The sequence below is a fragment of the Agelaius tricolor genome, unplaced genomic scaffold, assembly GCF_023055355.1.
Source record: "Agelaius tricolor isolate 1412-34295 unplaced genomic scaffold, bAgeTri1.0.p SCAF_11, whole genome shotgun sequence".
NCBI lineage: Eukaryota > Metazoa > Chordata > Aves > Passeriformes > Icteridae > Agelaius > Agelaius tricolor.
This window is the reverse complement of record NW_027269271.1, coordinates 10301589-10307599: the sequence shown is the minus strand read 5'-3', so window position 1 is coordinate 10307599 and position 6011 is coordinate 10301589.

Below are 6011 nucleotides of genomic sequence, written 5' to 3'. Positions count from 1 at the left end.
AGAGAGTTGCAGTGAAAAGGAATTTCAGCTGCCACTGAATTGAGCCTTGCTTTCCTGGTGCATATTCAGCCAACACACAACCATGGAAAACGCATTTCAGCATTACAGCAGAAACCCTGTAACCTTGCTCACAGAGTAATTAATAAAGCTAATGTGCTACAGTGTCTGACCATGAACTTGTGTTTGAAAAAGGGCTACTGCTACTAGGACTTGCATACATAAAGACTTCTGGATTGTGTTATAGGTTCATTGTGTCGCAGAGTAAGTGGTGTGGGAAGGGACCTCCTGCTCAAAGCGGGCTCATCCATGAACTCCAACCAGGTTACTCAGGTCTGTATTTCAGCCTTAAAGACCTCCAAGGATGGAAACTGGACAATCTCTCCAGGCAGCCTGGCCTAGAGCCTGACTGTCCTCACAGGGAGGAAGATCTTCCCTTCTAAACACTGAGCTGTTCTCATTTCCCTTTCTGTCTGCTGTCTTTTATCATCCCACCATACCCCACTACAAGAAGCCTGATCCTACTTCCTTTGTAGACTCTCTGTAAGTACCAGCAAGGTGGAGGCCTCCTTTTAAGTTGCCTCAAAGCCTTATTTTCTCCTGTTAATACAGCCCAGGATGCTGCTGGCCCATGCTCAGATTGCTCTCTGCCAAGACCCCCATGTCCTCTCAGCACAGCTGCTCCCTGTGGTTGCAAGTGACCATTCCTTTCTATATGCAATATTTCATGTTTCTCCTCATTGTATTTCATAAAGTCCCTGTCACCCCATTCCTCCAGCTTCTCTGCATGGCAAGCACACCAGAGGGTCCTCCACAGTTTGTGGGAAATACTGGAAAACACTGAAACAGGCAGAGCCTGAACATACTTCACCCCTATCTGGAATAAGGAAAGTGAATACTGCTGAAGGTCACTGCATCCCAGCAATGTAATACTGCTAAGTAGTACAGCCTGTAATTCCATTTTTCTCTTCATACCATCATTCTTACATCTGCATCTAATGAAGTAACATATGCAAGTAGTATCTGAACTCATTACTGAGTACAATACCTAGATAGATTACATACATGGGAATGAAAACCAGTGCTACCCTAAGCTCTCACTGCCTATCAGTAGGTTCCTAATAATATCCAGCATTATCACTGTCTGAGGTCTAAACATTCCATCTATTTTCTTATGTATCATACTAAGTGCTGTATGTGCAATGTTAATACCGTACATAAATTAGAACCACTCAAAAAGCAACATCAACACTCTGTCATTAAAACAGGTGAAAGTTAGTGCCAATGGTCCAAAATCCAAGGTAATTGAGGAAGAGATGCTGTTAACATCTTATTGCAAAACTTCCATACCTGCTCAGTGATTTCTCATGGGCATCTCCTTGCAGCACTGACTCCTTCTTCACAGCATGGCCAGCAAACTCCAACTCTGTTCACAGCACGACCACCTAACCCACTCTTTTGTAGTACTCACCTTCTTATTGAACATAGCTGTGGCCTATTAAGGGCAGGCCTGTTCCTAATCTTTGGTGATTAGTACAGCTGCAACTCCTCAGGTATGAGACTACCTTCTGCATTATCTTTATTTTCTTACATTCTATCCCTCCACAAGATGCATTTGTTCTTCCTGAATGAGAAAAAAAAGCTACTCATGGCAGACTTGGCTTTCATAAATGCATCCTGCATAGGTATAATTTATATGGTGTGCCACACTGTTCAGAGTTGTGTAGGAAGAAAGAGGAGGCCACAGAGAAAAAGATAATAGCTTGCTGATTTGATGATGAACATGTGCAAATAGACCCTGCTTTGACTTTTATGCAGAGCAGAAGCTGGAAGTACCAGCTGTGTATCATTGATCCAACAGTTTATCCACTATGAGACACAGCAGTGAAATTCATTCTTCAGATTTGCACTGGTCTGCCTGAAACTGGAGTTAGTAGCACAGAGCTGTGCAGAAGGCATAAATGCTTTGCCTTCAGTAAGACTGGCTGACAATAGTGGGGAGGTGAGAGCCTCAGGTATTGCACACATGTTGACAGGTAAACCATTAGGCACACTCCTGAGAAAGCCATTGCTCTTGGGAAGATACAGACACTCCTTAGGTGTAGTCAACTTCCTACAGGGACACCTGAGACAGTGACCACAAACACAAATGCAGAGATCTGCCTCATTTATACCAACAGGGAAATGAGTCTTCCCTAGTATTTGGAAACTAGCTCTACCACAACTATAATTTCTTCTACAAATGACCTTGTTTGGCATGTTTTGGAGCTGTTTCATTTACAAAGTCCCTGTTTGTTAAAAATGAGTCTTGAATAGTCCATGACTTTGCACACTGATTTTTTTTCCTTGCTTCAGGGAACTGCAAAGGACAAGATTTGAGTAAAGACATACTTTTGTCCAAGACATCTTATTTTAAATGTTAGAGTGGGGGGCTTCTGGTTTTGTTGGCTTGTTTTTTGGTTTTGTGTTTTTTGGGTTTTTTTTCTATTACATTTATATTTATTTTGGTATTATAAGGCTTTTTGATATCAAAACTGATTAGTATCAGAAGAGCAAAAACATAGCCAAAAAAGCATTTAACTTACAGAAAAAACTTTTAATTAGTGTCATATCAATACATATACAATAAATATTTAAATGACATCAATACAATCCATTTAGATGAAGTGCTATAAATATCACAAAACCTCAGAGACTGGAAGCAGACTTGATATATATTATTAATGTACTAAAAGATTACTCAGCTTAATTGCATTATTAGGTGTCTACTTTAGATACTGTAGCTCTTTTTCCATGAGGAAGGAAGCTCTTCATAATAATCCTAAGATTTTGAAAATCATCTACTGCATGAGCCAGAAATCATTTCTGGCGTAACTCCAAGGACTGCAGGGAAGTTGAGTAATATTTAAATTATGAGATCAAATCCAGTTCTGCTACACATTTAAAATGGTCTGTTAAATACATCTCAAAGTTTTATATCACCTGATGGGGAGCAGTCTTCACTTCACACACAGGAGGATATAATTAAAAAACATAAATACAATAAATATTTAAGAGGCAACAAAGTTCAGTGGTTTTATTTAAGGTAAAATAAATACTTGCTTCATTATATAGATGTAATTAGCTCAGTTTTAAACTAACATTATAAAATAATTCTTAAAAAATATGGAAACTTGTTATCATATAATAAACGACAGCAAATTTAGATTTTTTTCATATATTTTTCTTTACCACTTCTTGTCTAGCACACACCATTGGACTGGTTTAGCATGAAAAAGGTACTATGTGTTAATTCAGACAGACTGGTGCTGGAATTCAGGTAAATATCATTTACAAGCAAGAAATCATGATTTAAAATTATCAGTGGAGGTTCAGCTGGGTTCTTACTTCTCCTGTGACACATTCCCATTTTGGAGGGCACTGAACAGCCCAGGCCAGGGGCTGTTCCCTGAGCTTTGTTTACAGCAAACAGCCAAGCCACAGAAGGCAGGGATCCCCCAGAGGGTAACCCAAGGGACAGCCCTGTGGGTCTGTGCTAGACAGTGCAAACACATCTGGGGAACTGAGACTTCAGCAGCATGAGAAATGGCATTATTACAGAGTTCACCTACACACATTGCATTGAGCTCCCACCAACCTCACTTTTTAGTTTAATTTCATTTCAGGCATCCAAATGAGTCTCTCCATGACCAAGACAAAGTGCTGCTGCTGGAAGCACCGATCTGGGTACAGGTTGGAGCCCAGACCTTACATCAGATCCATCTAAAGCCAAACCTAGAAGCATTTCAAAGTTCTTCTGATGCCACTATTCTCAGGAAAAAGAGCTACAGGTCAGAAATCAAATGCCCAGCAGGAAACCAGTGTCACAGAAAACATACAGGCTAAGTGGATGAATACAGATGACATTAGCACAACCTCTAACAATGATGATGCTCTGCAGGATTTAAACCTCCCAGAGACCTGTGCTTCAGCTGTCCACTGAATCACCTGTCCATAAAGAACATTGCCTATTAACACCTACAATTTTATAACTGAAGTTTCACATTCTTCAGGAGAGCAAACAGCTCCTGAATTATTTGTTTTATTCTACTGTAACTGGGGCATTTTGTAAAACATATTTTTCTTGAATATTTGAGGTTTTGTACCTGTAACATCCAACTTCTTTAAAGATTTAAGAATTTCTCCTAAAAACCTCCAGTGCTTTAATCTTACAGAAGTTTTTATCAATGACAACACAGGATTGTTATATTACCTACAGTGTTCATCTGTTTTTAAAAACTCTTCTGCTATTCTGAGAATCTTTTGATTAAAGATTCTAAAAATATTTTAAAATCTATACTTCTGACACTTTTGACTTTGACTCTTTTGGTCAAGAAGGTTATACTGAATATAGAGAGTCTTTTCTAGTCACCTGTTCGGAACATAAATATAGCCCTAGAATAGATTGGGCTTTTTCAGATAAGGGCTGCCTTTGACTCAAACCTCCTAAAATCATCTGGCATCCCCTCTTGTATTTTTTTCAGCAGTCAGCCCTGTATTTTTTTCAGGGAGGGCACAGCAAGGGCCAGCTCTCTCCCCAGGAGCAGCAGGATGAGTGCAAGAGCCCCGGGGTGCAGAGCAGGGCCTCCAAGCAGAGCCCACCCAGCGGGATCTGAGCAGGGAGAGGAGGCAGCACTGCACAGGGGCAGCCCCAAGCCCCAAACACCTCAGGCTCCAGCAGCAGCAACCAGAGCCAGGCACACCTACAACAAAAAGAGAACTCTGAAATAAAACTAAGAAATCAGCCAGGGAGTCAGAGCCCTCAGCAAGGCATGGGCAACACAACAAAGATCTAGCAGACAAAGGAAGCTAAACCAAGGTTCAAACAAGGACTGCTGCCTCATGGCTGAGCTTAAATGGGTTCCTGAGCAGGGGGAGGGTGAAGGCCCAGGTGAGGCTGGTCAGGGCTGCTGCTGGGTAAATTTACACCTGCCTAAGGAGCTTGGTTATATAGGGAAGCTGATTGTATGGGGTAATGCTCTAAGTACATATAGGTTCTTATAAGGGTTACCACTCTACTTCTATCATTGAGTAAAGTAATCTAGTTTTTCCTGAAAATATTGATTAACAACTGGATCAATTGTATTTATTGAACTTTAACAGACAAATTATCTGGGGTGTAACCCTATTTTTTCTTTCAACATCTTAATGCAATGGACCTTCTAGCTAAATCAGGTAATGTCTTTTATCAACCATTTTTAGAAAAAACTTTACAGCTGGATCTTTTCCTGAAAAGAAAGGAGGCTTTCGATATAACTTGATACCAACTATGTACTAATTTAGTTTCTTTAGGTACTGAAAGCTTTTCACCTTCCATTTTTTTGAACAGAGAGCTGATGAGTACAGTATGCAGAGAATTGCTTTGATATATTGTAGGCACTTGTGGTCTGTTAAACAGCAAAGACTTTGAGGATTACTTTAGGGTATACCAAAGAAATGTTCTCAAAAGGGAAGCCATAGGTCAAGGCCAAATGCCTAGATCTCCTCTCTAAGATATCTCTTTATTAATCTTACTCCACTAAAAAGACTTTTTTCAGAGCCAGTTATTTCTTGATATTTAGGAGTTTTGTAGGGAATTCTTTGTTAGGAATGCAAAACTGACAATGGCGTCAGAACTACCCTTGTAGTTTATTTTTTACTAGAAAACTGTATATAAATTCATTTTCTGTACATTTTAGGGCAGGAAAAAAACAGGAGCATTTATTTACCAGACACTCCATTTTTTATATTTGTTTGTGGTTTTTGTTTTTACTCACTACTACTATTTTTTCCCCCCTAGGATTATGCTACAGGACTGTTGGGGACATCCTGACATACTTAGCTGTATATTATTTGTGCTACCTGGATTCATCAGGTATGTATTCTATGAAAAATATATTTCTATGTATTTATACTGAATGAGGGGTAGCACTACTTCCACGAGCTGCAAGACGATTATGGGGTAGATCACACTGCATACGTAGTCCTACAAGTTC